This window comes from Jaculus jaculus, chromosome 3 (genome assembly GCF_020740685.1).
Source record: "Jaculus jaculus isolate mJacJac1 chromosome 3, mJacJac1.mat.Y.cur, whole genome shotgun sequence".
Classification (NCBI taxonomy): Eukaryota; Metazoa; Chordata; class Mammalia; order Rodentia; family Dipodidae; genus Jaculus; species Jaculus jaculus.
Window position 1 is genome coordinate 109,261,656 of NC_059104.1, and position 16,282 is coordinate 109,277,937.

General features: G+C 43.6%; 1 pseudogene; it reads left to right on the forward strand.

Annotated features, from left to right (window-relative positions):
* LOC101617283 overlaps positions 1 to 15,564 on the forward strand; it is a 33,866-nt pseudogene extending 18,302 nt beyond the window's left edge.
* The last annotated feature ends 718 nt before the right edge of the window (positions 15,565 to 16,282 follow it).

Genomic DNA, 16,282 nt, shown 5'->3' on the forward strand with positions numbered 1-16,282 from the left:
ACTTTGAAAAACCAAAAAAAAAAAAAAAAAAAAAAGCATGCACCACCACACCCAGCTTTTTGTTGTTGTTTTTGAGGAAGGGTCTCACTCTAGCCCAAGGTGACCTAGAATTGACTATGTAGTCTCAGGAGGGCCTTGAACTCACTGTGATCTTCCTGAGTTCTGGGAGAGTATGGCAAAAGGAAGCTGGCTATAACATCCATATACTCACCTCCAACAAGGTTCCAATTCTCAAATTGCCATCAGCTAGAGATCAAGCATCAAGTTTATGGTGAACATCTGAATTAAACTACCACATCATGGAATATCTTTATTTCTTTTTCTCTTATGGGAGATGATTTTGCTGGATATAGTAGTTTGGCTTGGCAGTTGTGGTTTCTCAGTACTTGAAATGCATCATTCTGTGACCTTTTGACTTTTAATGCTTGCATCAAAAAAAACTGGCCATTGGCTGGCTGTGGTGGTGCACGCCTTTAATCCCAGCACTTGAGAGGCAGAGGCAGGAGGATCATTGTGAGTTCAAGGCCGCTCTTAGACTACATAGTGAATTCCAGGTCAGCCTGGCCTAGAGTGAGACCCTATTTAGAAAAAAAATAAAAACCTTTGTGTGTGACATGATGTTTCTTACAGTTTTTAGTAACCTTTCTTTCTTCTGTGTATTTAGTGTTCTGACTATACTATGAGGTGGGGATTATCTGTATTTGTATTTTTTTTAATTTCTTTTTTTTCCTCAATTTTTATTAACATCTTCCATGATTATAAAAAATATCACATGGTAATACCCTCCCTCCCCCCACTTTCCCTTTGAAATTCCATTCTCTATCATATCCCCTCCGCATCTCAATCAGTCTCTCTTTTGTTTTGATGTCATGATCTTTTCCTCCTCTTATGATGGTCTTGTGTAGGTAGTGTCAGGCACTGTGAAGTCATGGATATCCAGGCCATTTTATGTCTGGAGGGAGCATTTTGTAAGGAGTCCTACCCTTCCCCTGGCTTGACATTCTTTCTGCCACCTCTTTTGCATTAGACCCTGAGCCTTGGAAGGTGTGATTGAGATATTACTCAGTACTCCAGTCACTTCTTTCCAGCACCATGATACCTTCTGAGTCGTCCCAAGGTCACTACCATCTGAAAAGAGAAGATTCTCTACCCAAAGTGAGAGTAGCATTAATATAAGGGTATGAATATTAAGAGAAGTGCTTACTGGGCAGTTTGATAAGCATAGTATATACATTTATCCAGACATGAGCAGATGTTACCCCCTTAGGGTTCATGGCTACCCCTGTTTTAAGTTTTCAGTATCCCAGATGTATTCCCTACCATGGAGCGGGCCTCCAGTCCAATTAGAAGGCAGTTGGTTTCCACCACGATAGACATGCCACTATTGCATCCATTGGCTCATTTGGCCTGGCTGCCAAATATAAGGCTTGCAGTGTCCACTGTTGAGTATCTTCATTGGTGATATTTCTTTCTCCCATTGAACTGCATGTAGAATGGCTTCTTCCAGCTTTCTGCCAGCTGGTCTACATGGAGGAGGTTATCAGCTCAGTTCCAGCAGGATTTTTCAGTGGTCTTGCAGCCCAAGTATGTGCAGTCTTCAGCAATAGGGCCTTACCATCTATTCCTGGTGGGAAACCAAGGGTCTTGCAATGGCCTATAATGTTTTGGAGGCATCAGGAACCTCCCTGGCCAACAACTCACTGGAAGGTATCCCATCCCTGGCTAAATTTCTTTTTTAAAGATTTATTATTTATTTATTTATTTAAGAAAGGATTAGGGAAAGAGGTATGCAGGAGCTTCCAGCCACTGCAAATGAACTCTAGATGCCTGTGCCACTTTGTGCATCTGGTTTTATGGAATCAAACCAGTAAGGTTTTTATAACAAAGCACCTTCAACTACGGAGCCATCTCTCTAGCCCCATCGTAGGAATTTCTTTTTTGGTTTAGTCTGTTTGCTGTTGCTCATACCTCTTATACCTAGATGGTCTTCTCTTTCCCTAGATTGGGGAAATTCTCTTCTATAATAGTATTACAAATATTTTCTATGCCATTGTCCTTAAGTTTTTGTCCTTTTTGTATGATTATAATTTGGACATTTAATCTTTCAGGGTATTGTGAATTTCTCTTATGTTCTCTTCATATACTTTTTTGAACTTCCCACTAGATTTGACTGATTGATCCAATTCTTATTTACTTACTTACTCATTTTGGTTTTTCAAAGTAGGGTCTCCATCTAGCCCAGGCTGACCTGGAATGCACTCTATAGTCTCAGGGTGGCCTTGAACTCACAGTGATCCTCCTACCTCTGCTTCACAAGTGCTATGATTAAAGGTGTGTGCCATCATGCCCAGCTTCCAATTCTTTTTTTTTTTTTTAATGTTTTTGTCAAGTGTGATGGCACACGCCTTTGATCCCAGTACTTGTGAGGCAGAGGTAGGAAGATTGTCATGAGTTTGAGGCAACCCTAAGACTACAGAGTGAATTCCACATCAGCCTGTGCTAGAGCAAAACCCTACATCAAAATGTAGATAGATAGGTTGCTGTATGGGTGTATATATATATATATATATATATATACATACATATATTTATATTTTTAAAATTTATTTCCAAGCAGAGTGAGATAGAAGAGACACCAACAGAATAGGCACACCAGTTCCTCTAGCCACTGCAAACAGATTCCATATGCATGCACCACTTTGTGTATCTGGCTTTATATGGGTTCTGGGGAATTGAATTTGGGTCATTAGGCTTTGTTGGCAAGCCCCTTAATTCTAGGTCACTACATAGTCTCAGAGTGGCCTCAAATTCACGGAGGTCCACCTACCTGTATCTACCTGCTGGGATTAAAGGCATGCAGCACCCCACTCAGTTATTTTGTCACTCAAGCTGACTTGAAATTCACTATATAGTCTCAGGCTGGCCTCTAACTCATGGCAATTCTCCTACCACTGCCTACCAAGTGCTGGGATTAAGTGTGCCACCACGCCCAGCTCTTTTGAGATCTTTGGAGTTTCCTGTAGAGCCTCTCTTGGGTGTCCTTTGCTATGGGCTTGTTATATTGTCTTGGTTTTTCATGTTATGTGAGACTCACCCATTAGGAGGCAGTGTTTAGTCCTGTCTTTCTGACACACCTGTACTAATTGAGGGCCTGGAACAGTGCTTATTTCTTTGTGTTTGCTTTCATTTCCCATCTCTGTGGTGCTTGGAGTTCAGTCTTGGAAGTAACTGGTACTGTTTTGTGGATAAGGTAGTCACTATTTACTTGCAGCTGTGCTGGAACTTAAACTTGGCTCCTTGCCCAAGTGGGAGCACTTTGGTGCTCTACACTGTGCAAGAAAGACAATTGGTGAAAATACTTTGAATCCTGAGACTCTTGTGGTGTTCTAGCCCGATGTTGGGTAGACTGCTAATACTGGGTGAAGGAAAGAACATTCCCAATAGAAATCCAGCTTAAGTGTCCTGTCCCAATTAGGTCACGGTCAAGATGGCAAGTCCAAGTACCATGCATAGTGAAGGGGACAGAGTTTCAAAAGGGAACCAGTAGCTAGACTAGATGCACATTTGATTGTTTGTTTGTTTATTTATTTATTGAGAGAGAAAGACAGGGTTAAGGAGAGAATGGGCATGCCAGGGCTTCTAGCCACTACAACTGAACTCCGGATGCATGTACAACCTTGTGCATCTGGCTTTATGTGGGTGCTAGGAAATTGAGCCTAGGCTGTTAGGCATTGCAAGCAGGTGCCTTTAACTGCTGACCATTCTCCTGAACCCTTTCTAGGACTTTTTGTTTTGTGAATTTTTCTGAGGAAATGCAAACAAACATCTGTTGACCCCATATTACACTGGGAGATCACTCCCTGCCTGCGTTCTCTATGTCCTGAGTCAAAGCATATAGTGTCTTCAGCATTAGGAACTTACCATCTCATTCTGGTATGCAACCAATAGCAGAGTCTTGTCAGTGTCAGGAGCTTTGTGAATCTTGTAAGTTTGGTTACTTCCAAATCTTCTAAGTCCCTCTCTTCCTTCCAGGAGAGGCTATTTCACTTTGGAGGAAACAGCTGCACTACAGTCACACATAGAAGTAGGATGCACCTGAGGCAGTAGACGGAATGTTGGAACTTTCCTCTGTCCTCTCCTCTCTTCTTCCCACCCCTGAAATACTATAAAACTTTACTGAGGGAATGTTGTGTAGCTATTTTTCCCCCAAATTGAAACATTTCCTCAGGAAAGTTATGAAAGCAGTGAATGATTAATGGAGGGAGGAGACTCTTTATGTATCGGCAAGTTGATCAGGGATGCAGCTTTTTGTGACTCATCACCCAGGCTGGGCTGGACTTTTCCATTATGTAGCTGCCTTTGAGTCACCTATGTTTGTGTAAGTAACTCCTCTTCCTTGTTGCTTAAATAACACTAATAAACCACTGGTTCACCAAACTAGACTTGGGTGGAATTGTTCCTGTCTGTTATTGGCCCCCAATCTGAGATAAAGACATTTGTTCTCTCAGAATAGTCACATGACAAAGAATGTTTTAGTCAAAGTTTCAACACAAAAAGACTGCATACCCATGTGGGGAAGATGACTCAGTGGATTAAGTGTGTGCTGCACAATTCTGAGCACCTGAGTTTGGGTCTTCAGACCTCAAACAAAGCTAGTACGTACACACACACACACACCAAATAGATACATGCAATATTTTTAAAAGGATTACATACATGTGCGGTTCCAACTGACCTTTGTTTAAGCCATTATTTGCAGTTCCCCATCTTCTGGCATGCTAACAGTTTCTAGATTTGAGAGAACTTCCTCCTTGACAGAAGAACCATCTCTTTTCTTTTTTCTTTTTTTTTTGGGGGGGGGGGTGTTTCAAGGTAGGGTCTCACTCTAGCCCAGGCTGACCTGGAATTCACTATGTAATCTCAGGGTGGCCTCAAACTCACAGTGATCCTCCTACCTCTGCCTCTCTAGTGCTGAGATTAAAGGTGTGCACTACCATGCCCAGCCTAAACAATTTTAGCCTTCCTTTCTTCCTTCTCCCTCTCTCTCTCTCCCTCCCTCCCTTCCTTCCTTCCTTCCTTCCTTCCTTCCTTCCTTCCTTCCTTCCTTCCTTCCTTCCTTCCCTCCTTCCCTCCCTCCCTCCCTCCCTCCTCCCTTCCCTTCCCTTCCCTTCCCTTCCCTTCCCTTCCCTTCCCTTCCCTTCCCTTCCCTTCCCTTCCCTTCCCTTCCCTTCCCTTCCCTTCCCTTCCCTTCCCTTCCCTTCCCTTCCCTTCCCTTCCCTTCCCTTCCCTTCCCTTCCCTTCCCTTCCCTTCCCTTCCCTTCCCTTCCCTTCCCTTCCCTTCCCTTCCCTTCCCTTCCCTTCCCTTCCCTTCCCTTCCCTTCCCTTCCCTTCCCTTCCCTTCCCTTCCCTTCTCTTTCTTTCTTTCTTTCTTTCTTTCTTTCTTTCTTTCTTTCTTTCTTTCTTTCTTTCTTTTGATGTAGGGTCTTTCTCTAGCCCACACTGACCTGAAATTCACTATGTAGTCTCAGGGTGGTCTTGAGCTCAAGGTAGTCCTCTTACCTCTGCCTCCTATAGCAGACAGCTTTAGGTTCACTGAGATGAACTTCCAGACTAGGCACAGTTATGGAGGAAGGGATACTTACTGAAGCTTACAGATCCAGAGAAAGTTCCATAATGGCAAAAGAAGCTGGCCTGCCTTCACAGGTCCAAGCAGAGAAAGAGAGAAGCACAAGTCAAAAAGCCAAAAGCCACACAGCACATCAAACTTCAGGAACTCCAGATAGGCACACTTTGCATATCTTTAGATTGAAATCTCAAACCCACCACCACACCTTAAGATCTGCTCAGTCAAACTGCCCCCAGCCAGGTGGCTACAGATGCAAACTAAAAACTAATAAAACACTGAATATATTGGGGGCCATCTACTCAAACTACATATTCTGTCCCTGGCCCCCAATAGATTCATAACCATCACATGTTGTAAATTGTACTCAGCTCAATTTCAAAAGTCCCCACAGTCTTGACCAATTTAAGATAGTAAGTCCTGTAAAATCAAACAAGTTAAATACTTTCAACATATAAAGACACAGAGTAAACATTTTCAACTGGTATAATGCATAGCAAGGAGAGACTCAAATAAGCAAACTCAACCACCATCAAACAAACATCAAATTTCTGCAGTTCAAGTTCAGTATAACCAGAGACTGACAATCTCCAGATTTTCCAATTTCGCCCCGCCAGCTGGGCAGAGTAGCCAGGGAACACTTGAATCCTAGGCCACAGTGTGCTCTATGGTAGCCCTTGCATAGTCCTGGTATATCCAAAGCATCTTCAAGTCTTCATGCAAACCACAGTCCATCTTCCAAAGGCTCTTTCTGCCTACCAGGGCATCAGGCTGCCTCATGCTGCATCTCAATAGTGGCTCCTGGAACCATGTGCAATTCATGACCACTCCTCACATTTTTCATGCTTCTGAAACCAATATCAGGTATGCAGGACACAACCATATTCTTGATTCAGTGACAAAATAAATTATACCTTGAAAAGCAGGTTCCTTCTCTAGTCAACTCTTTCCAAAAGAGTTTGCATTTCTATGATAGTCTTTCCTCAGGCATCCTTTACATTGTTTTAATATAAAGTAGTTGGGGCATCTTCCATAAGATTGCTAATGTATTTGACAATAGCAGGTTCAGTAACCTAAGACCAGTCTCATGCCTGTAATTTTAACTTGCATGTTTTCCAACTTAAAATTCTTAAGTCTCTCAGTCCAATTATCTTCAGTCAAGCACATCAGTCCATTACAAACTTATCCTTCATCAGACTCTCTGGGCCTGAGCAGCAGGATGCAGCCAGCCCTTATGCCAGTATCCCAGTTCCAACAAAGTCCTCTGTAGTCTTTCCTTCCCCTTAGAAAATTCATAAGCCAAGCCTTGAAGTTCAACACCATCTGCACTTAGGATTCTCAAACTCTCATCAGAATAGTCCATAAAACTTGGCATACCACTCCAGAAGCCATCTTCAGTTTTTGGTTTTTTTGAGGTAGGGCCTCACTCTAGCACAGGTTGACTTGGAATTCACTATGTAGTCTCATGGTGGCCTCATGGCCATCTTCGTGCCTACCACTACCTCCCAAGTGTTTTTTGTTTTCTGAAGCAGGGTCTCTCTCTAAGCCAGGCTGACCTAGAACTAATTATGTAGCCCCGGGCTGGCCTAGAACTTATGGTGATCCTCCTCCCTTGGCCTCCACTGTTCCTGGATTTTTCTCTTGATGACAGCTTAGCCCTGTCATTACCTAGTCTCTTTTCTCTCCCACCATTGTAGATAATGAAAGACCCAGAAACTAAACTGATGTCATGAAGGGATTCAGTAGGGTGCTGCCCTGGCTAGGCCTAAATTTCAGGTTCCTGCTTAAGCAGAAGGCAATCACCCTGACATATAGTCAGGAAAGATATCCACCCAAGGGCCTGAGTCATCCCTAGACATGCCCAGGACATGCCTGAGGCCTGTCCCTTCTGCCTTTCTGCCCCAGCCGATCGAAAGCATACAAATGTTACCACTACTTGCTTAGCCAATCACAATGGAGATTACCTCATCTGCCTGGAGTTCCCCTAGCTCCTGCCCCCAACTTTGCCTGCCAAAATCCCAGGCCAATCAGAAGAGTGCAAGTGCAGTTACTGTTTAAATCAAACAATCATGTACCCATCCCTTACTTCTTTGTTCAAATGCTTATATAAACCCTACCCTCCCGCTACTGGGGGTTCTTGTATGGATCCACTGCATTGGTGAAGTCAAGAGACTTCAAGTTTAAGCCTGAAATAAAGCCCCTTGCTCTTGCATATGTGTATGGTTCTCCTTGATGGTCACTGGGGGTGCCAAGAACTGGGCATAACAATAACAGTTGGCTATGCTCCTTTTTCTCTTCTTTAAATTCATATCTTAAGCCAGGCATAGTGGCACATGCTTTTAATCCCAGCACTTGGGAGGCAGAGGTAGGAGGATTGCCATGAGTTTAAGGCCACTATGAGACAAGATAGTGAATTATAGGTCAGCCTGAGCTAGAGTGATACCCTACCTCGAAAAACAAAACAAAACAAAACAACAACAACAAAATTCTTATTTTGGGGTTGGGGTGATGGCTCAGAAGGTAAGAATACTTGATGCAAAAGGATGAGGGCATGGGAGGGTGGAGACATCCTATGGTGATTTGATTCAGGTGTCCCCCATAAACTTAGGTGTTTTGCATGCAAACACCACACACAAAAGAGCTGTAATAAAATTGTCAGAACCGGGCTGGAGAGATGGCTTAGTGGTTAAGCGCTTGCCTGGGAAGCCTAAGGACCCTGGTTCAAGGCTGAATTCCCCAGGACCCACGTTAGCCAGATGCACAAGGGGGCGCACGCGTCTGGAGTTCGTTTGCAGTGGCTGGAGGCCCTGGCGCGCCCATTCTCTCTCTCGCTATCTCTATCTGCCTCTTTCTCTCTCTCTGTTGCTCTCAAATAAATAAATAAAAACAACAACAACAAAAAAAAATTAAAAAAAAAATTGTCAGAACCTCTAAAAAAACGACAACCAAAAAAAAAAACTTAGGTGTTTTGAATGCTAGGTTCCCAGCTGATGGAGATTTGGGAATTAATGCCTCCTGGACGCAGTGTACTGTTGGGGGTGGGCTTATGGGTATTATAGCCAGTGTCCCCTTGCCAGTGCCTGGCACACTCTCCTGTTGCTATGGTCCACCTTATGTAGGCAGGGGGTGAGGTCCACCCTCTGCTCATCCCATCATTTTCCCTGCAATCGTGGAGCTTCCTCCCTCAAGTATGTAAGGCAAAATAAACCTCTCCCTCCCCCTGCAAGCTGATTTTGATTGGGTTATTTCTACCAGCAATGTGAACCTGACTGCAACACATCCTGAGTCCCATCCCCAGCACCCATGTAAAAAGCTGGGCATAGCTATGCATACTTGTAACGCCAGTCCTATAGGAAGCAGTGAAAGAGAATCAATGGGGCTCACTGGTCAGTCAATCTGACTGAAAGTGGCAGCTGCTGGGTCAATGAGAGACTCCACCTCAAACCAAGAACACAAAAGAGTGATAGAAGTGGATTAGACATTCTCTCACCTCTGCATGTGTGTACATGGAGCCTATACATCTGCATCCCATGTGCATACATCACATGCACACATTACCACACCACACCACACATACACCACATCACACAAACTCTACATACACAATATACACATGGAAAAAAAAAATTCAGGGCTTGCGAAGTAGTTAGTGGTTAAAGGAGCCACTTACTTGCAAAGCTTTCTGGCCCCAGTTTAATTCCCCAGTACCCACATAAGGCCAGATACACAAAGTAGCACATGCACTAGCATTCATTTTCATTGAAAGGAAGCTCTAGCACAATCATTTTTCTCTCTTTCTGCTTGCAAATAAATAATATATATTTTTAAATTATTTATTTGAGAGGAGAGAAAGAGAGAGAATGGGCATGCCACGGCCTGTAGCCATTGCAAATGAACTCCAGATACATGTGCCACCTTGTGTATCTGGCTTTATGTGGGTACTGGAGAATTGACCCTGGGTCTTTGGCTTTACAGGCAAGCATCTTAACCACTAAGTCATGTCTCCAGACCAATATGTAATTTTTCCCTTTAATTCACAATTTCAGCCAAGGAAGAAAAGCAAGCAAGAGAACTTTTGCAGGCTGGAGAGATGGATTATCTGTTAAGGCACTTGCCTGCAAAGCCAAAGGACCCAGGTTCGATTCCCCAGGATTCACATAAGGCAGATGCACAAGGTGGCACATACATCTGGAGTTTGTTTGTTGCTACTGGAGGTCCTGGGATGCCCATTCTTTCTCTCTGTCAAATATTAAAATAAAATATTAAAAAAGAGAACTTTTAGGCTGGAGAGATGCCTTAGCAGTTAAGGCACTTGCCCACAAAGCCAAAGGACCTCAGTTCAGTTCCCCAGGACCCATATAAGCCAGATCTGCAAAGTGGTGCATGATTCTGGAATTGGTTTGCAGTGGCTGGAGGCCCCGGCATGTCCATTCTCCCCCCCCCCTTCTTCTCTCACTCTCTTAAATAAATAAATTAATTAAAATTAAAAAGTAAAACGTTTGCTATACCTTGCTGTCTGCTTTGTGCATGTCATATTTCTGTTTTCACACTTTCACTGACTGAGTCAACTGTGTGTGGATGAGTGAACAAGTAAGACTAAGATCCAACTGTAGGGCTGATGAAATGGCTCAGCAGCCAGATGCACAAAGTGGCACATGGATCTGGAGTTAGAGGCCCTGGCACACCCATTCTCATTCACTCTCTTTCTCTCACTCTCCCTCTGCAAACAAATAAATAAAAAAAAAAAGAGCCAAATGTAAGGCTGGGAGTCATGGTGTACTTGTAGTTCTGGCACTAGCAAGGCTGAGGCAAGATGGTCACTTGAGCCCAAGAGTCTGAGACTAACCTAGGCAAATTAGTGAGGCCCTGTCTTAAAAACAACAGACCACACTCACATACACTGGTAGCTATGAGGACCTACTGGACACTAGACAGCCCACAAGCCAAGGCTGGGATGGACACAACATCCTGTGTGTTCCATGCATTGTTCCCCTGGCAACACTTCGCTAAAATCGGTGGGGGGGGGTACCCTGAAAGCCTGCTGCCAGCTCCTCTGTCCATCCAAGGTTTAGGGATGGCCAGGGGCATAATGCATTTAGCCAAACTTTCCAAGTGACCCACACAGCAACATTTATTTATCTGGCTGCTGTGTCCACTGCTTATCACCCATAACCCCATGGTGAATATACACAGTGCCATAGAGATGTCCCCCCCCAAACCCCGTGGGATGGTGGCAGGAATAGGGGAACAATGGTGCCAACATATGATGTGTCCTTACACAATTTCTGCTGAAGTCCAATAAAGAAATACTAAATAAAAAAAATCTAAATCTCCAGGAAAAGAGGATGATCAAGAACTTTTGTATCCCATTGAGACTGTGACTGAGAAGCCCAGTGATAAGTCCAGACATCGTGGTGCAACCCTTTAATCCCAGCACTCTCGGGGCTGAGGCAAAATGACCACTGTGAGTTGAGGCCAGCATGGAGGTACAGAGTGAGTTTCAGATTAGCCTGGCTAGAGACCTTGTCTCAAAGAGGGGGGAGGGACAGGCATGGTGGTGCACATTTTTAATCCCAGTTCAAGGTCACCCTAAGATTAAATAGTGAATTATAGATCAGCCTGGGCTAGAGTGAGACCCTATCTTGAAAAGCCACACACACAAAAGAGGTGGGTGTAGAAACATTGGAAAATAAGAGATGAAGCCCACCTGGTATGGTGGCTCAGGCCAAGGTAGGAGGATCACCATGAGTTTGAGGCCATCCTGAGACTACAGAGTGAGTTCCAGGTCAGCCTGAGCTGGAGTGAGACCGTACCGTTAGAAACCAACAACAAAAAAGATGGGAGAGCTGAGGAACCAGGTGTTACAGATGTGGTTGATGTCCAGTCACATGGCTTTGACCTGTTTCTGATTTAAGCCGATGCTATGGTAAACATTCCATGTGAGCTCAGATTCTACCAGACAGCACCCCACCTGACAAGGACAGTTTAACTTTTTTTTTGTTGTTTGTTTGGTTTTTGAGAGTCTCACTTTAGTCCAGGCTGACTGACCTGGAATTCACTATATAATTTCAGGGTGGCCTCAAACTCACGGCAATCCTCCTACGTCTGCTAGGATTAAAGGCATGTGCCACTACACCCAGCGACAGTTCAACTTTCACCTCAGGGTCTTCTCTAAGAAGAAGCCCACAAGTGATTCGGGCAAGTTCAGAAAGTATGAGATAGTAAATGCCTCAGGGAGGAACCTTCTACCAACAGTGTCAGTGGGTAAGTGCATCAGCCTCTAGTTGTTTGGCAGACATTTTTGTTGTTGTTGTTGTTGTTGGTTTTTCAAGGTAGGGGGTCTCACTTTAGCCCAGGCTGACCTGGACTTCACAATGTCTTTTCAGGGTGGCCTCGAACTCGGTGATCCTGCTACCTCTGCTGCCTGAGTGCTGGAATTAAAGGCATGTACCACCACACCTGGCTGGTAGACAGTTTTGTAGGGACTAGATCCAAGCTTTTCAATTTGTGATTGATTGTGCATGCTATATGAAAGATGGTGTGGTGCGGGAGGGGAAGAGGCAAGGTAGTGCGTTCACTTCTAAGCCGGATTCTTCCTGTCTTTCCAGACTGCCTCACCCAAGATCCAAGCTTTAGTTCCTCCTTGCCCCTTCCCTGTAAGTGCGGGCCTCCCATCTTGCTCCTGGGATGTACCCTTACTCTCTTCCTGTAGGAAGGGTGTGGTTCCACATAGGCTTTCTGATATTACTGGCTTCTTCTAGCTTTTTGTCAGCTGGTCTACATGGAGGAGTTTATCAGCTTAGTTCTTGCAGGTTTTTCAGTAGTCTTGCAGCCCAACTATGTGGAGTCTTCAGCAATAGGGTCTTACCATCTATTCCCGATGGAAAACCAAGGGCCTCAGCAATGGCCTGTAATCTTTTGGGGGCATCAGAAACCTCCCTGGCCAACAACTCACTAGAAGGTATCCCATTCCTGGCACTGAAAATTTTCTAGTAACAATCTGTGGCTCCTGTGTGTTTCATTGTCCAAAAAAGTAGGTTTCCATATGATTTATTTATATCCTCTTAGGTTTTGATAAGCCCTCCCTCCACCTTTCCTTTATTCAAACTCTTCCCTTGACCTCACTTAGGCATTTTCACCCCCATTAATCTATTCTTCTACTTACATATGTACAATACCAAGTAAGTACCTCCTCCCTTCCTTTTTATTCCCTTTATATCTCTTTCCTAGCTTACTGGCCTTTGCTACTGAGTTTTCTTCCTACTCACACAGAAGTCCAATCATTTGTAGCTAGGATCCACATATGAGAGAGAACACATGATGTTTGGCTTTCTGGGCCTGAGTTACCTCACTTAGTATAATCCTTTCCAGATCCATCCATTTTCCTGCAAATTTCATAACTTCATTTTTCTTTACTACTGAGTACAACTCCATTGTATAAATGTGCCATATCTTCATTATCCACTCATCAGTTGAGGGACAACTAGGCTGGTTCCATTTCCCAGCTATTATAAATTGAGCAGCAAGAAACATGGTAGAGCATGTACTTCTAGGGAAATGAGATGAGTCCTTAGGATATATGCCTATAGTGCTATAGTAGGGTCATATGGTAGATCTATTTTTAGCTGTCTTAGGAACCTCCACACTGATTTCCACAATGGCTGGACCAGATTGCATTCCCACCAGCAGTGTAGAAGGGTTTCTCTTTTTATGCATCTTCTCTAGCATTTATGGTCATTTTTTTTTTCTTGATGGTAGACAATCTGAAAGGAGTGAGATGGAATCTCAACATAGTTTTAATTTGCATTTCCCTGTTGACTAGGGATATAGAACATTTTTGTAGACGCTTATATTCATCTGTATTTCTTCTTTTGAGAACTCTATTTAATTCCACAGCCCATTTTTAATTGGCTTGTTTGATTTCTTATTATTTAACTTTTTGAGTTCTTTGTATATCCTAGATATTAATCCTCTATCAGATGTATAGCTGGCAAAGCTATACACTGGCAAAGCTCCTCTGTAGGTTGCCTCTTTGCTTTATTCACAGTGTCCTTTGCCATGCAAAAGCTTTGTAATTTCATGAGGTCCCAGTGGTTAATCTGTGTTTTTATTGCCTGAGCAATTGGGGTTACATTCAGAAAGTCTTTGCCAAGACCAATATGTTGAAGGGTTTCTCCTACTTTTTCCTCTAGCAGTTTCAGAGTTTCAGGTCTGATGTTAGGGCCTTTAATCCATTTGGACTTAATTCTTGTGCATGGAGAGAGAGAGAGATGAATCTATTTTCATCCTTCTACAGATACATATCCATTTGCTGAAGAGGCTGTCTTTTCTCCAATGAGTATTTTGGGCATTTTTATCGAATATCAGGTGGCTGTAGCTACCTGGACTTACATCTGGGTCCTCTATTCTGTTCCATGTCTGCATGTCTGCTTTTGTGCCAGTACCATGCTGTTTATATTACTATAATTCTGTAGTATAGGTTAAAATCAGGTATAGTGATAGCACCAGCCTTATTTTTGTTGCTCAATATTGTTTTATTTTATTTTGTTTATTTTATTTATTTATTTGAGAGCTACAGACAGAGAGAGAAAGAGGGAGAGAAGGAGGGAGGGAGGGAGGGAGAGAATGGATGCGCCACTGCAAATGAATTCCAGATGCGTGTGCCCCCTTGTGAATCTGGCTAAGGTGGGTCCTTAGGTTTCACAGGCAAGCACTTAACCACTAAGTCATCTCTCCAGCCCTCAATATTGTTTTATATATTCGAGGTTTTTTTTTGTGATTCCAAATGAATTTTTTTTTTTTTTTTTTGAGATAGGGTCTTATTCTAGCCCAGGCTGACCTGGAATTCACTATGGAGTCTCAGGATGGCCTTGAACTCACACTGATCCTCCTACCTCTGCCTCCGCAGTGCTGGGATTAAAGGCATATGCCACCAAGCCCCACTCCAAATGAATTTTTGGATTGTTTTTTCTATTTCTGTGAAGAATGCCATTGGAATTTTGATGGGGATTGCATTAAATGTGTAGATTGCTTTTGGTAAAATTGCCATTTTCACAATATTGATTCTTCCAATCCAAGAAGAAGGGATGTCTTCCCATTTCCTAGTATCTTTTGCACTTTCTTGCCCGAGTGTTTTAAAATTTTCATTGTAGGAATCCTTCACTTCCTTGGTGAGGTTTATTCCAAGCCCCCCCCCTTTTTTTAATGCAATTGTGAATGGGAGTGATTCTCTGATTTCATCTTTTGTGTGTTTGTTGTTAGCATATAGGAAGGCTACTGATTCAGCCCAAAAGGGACCTCACCCGCTTTGTCAAATGGCCCCATTATATCCGGCTGCAGCGGCAAAGGGCTATCCCGTATAAGCCGCTGAAAGTGCCTCCTGCAATCAACCAGCTCACCCAGGCTTTGGACCGCCAAACAGCTACCCAGCTGCTGAGGCCTGACCACAAGTACAGGCCAGAGACTAAGCAGGAGAAGAAGCACGGGCTGTGGGCCCCGGCTCAGAAAAAAGCTGCTGGCAAAGGGGACGTCCGACTAAGCGACCCCTGTCCTTCGAGCGGGGGTCAACACCGCCACGACTTTGAGAACAAGAAGGCTCAGCTGGTAGTGATTGTACATAACATGGATCCCATTGAGCTGGCCGTGTTCCTGCCGGCCTCGTGTCGCAAGATGGGGGTCCCATACTGCATCATCAAGGGGAAGGCCAGGCTAGGGCGGCTGGTCCACAGGAAGACGTGCACAACCATTGCCTTCACACAGGTCAACTCGGAAGACAAAGGAGCCCTGGCTAAACTGGTGGAAGCTATCAGGACCAACTACAATACAGATACGATGAGATTCGTCGCCACTAGGGGGGTCAACGTCCTGGGTCCAAAATCTGTGCTCACATTGCCAAGCTGGAAAAGGCAAAGGCCAAAGAACTGGCCACCAAGCTGGGCTGAATGTACACCACTGAGCTTTCTGTACATACAGATGATAATAATAAACGCTGTCCTTCACCCTGAAAAATAAAATAAATAAATAAAAAAGATCATGTCATGTGCAAATATTGATAACTTGATCTTTTACTTTCAAATTTGTTTCCCTTTTATGTGTGTCTCTTGCCTTGTTACTATGGCTAAGACTTCCAGTACTATATTAAATAAAAGTGGGGAAATTGGACACCCATGTCTTGTTCCTGATTTTAGTAGAAAAGCTTCAAGTTTTCTCCATTTAGTATTAGATAGGCTGTAGGTTTGTCATAAATAGCCTTTATTATGTTGAGATATGTTCCTTCTATTCCCAGTCTCTGTAGGACTTTTATTATGAAGGAATGTTGGATTTTGTCAAATGCTTTTTCTACATCTATGAAATGATCATGTGATTTTTGTCCTTCTGTCCACTTATATAATGCATTACATTTTATCAATTTGCATATGTTGAACTATCCTTGCATCTCTGGGACAAAGCCTACTTAGTTGGGGTAAATAAATATTTTTATTTATTTATTTGAGAGTTAAATAGTGAGAGGGTGAGAGAGAGGGGGGGGGAGGGAGGGAGAAACACAGAGAGAGAATGGGCATGCCAAGGCCTCCAGCCACTGCAAATGAACTGCAGAGGCATGTGCTCCCTTCTGCACATCTGGCTTACATGGATCCTGGAGAGTCAAGCTGGGATCCT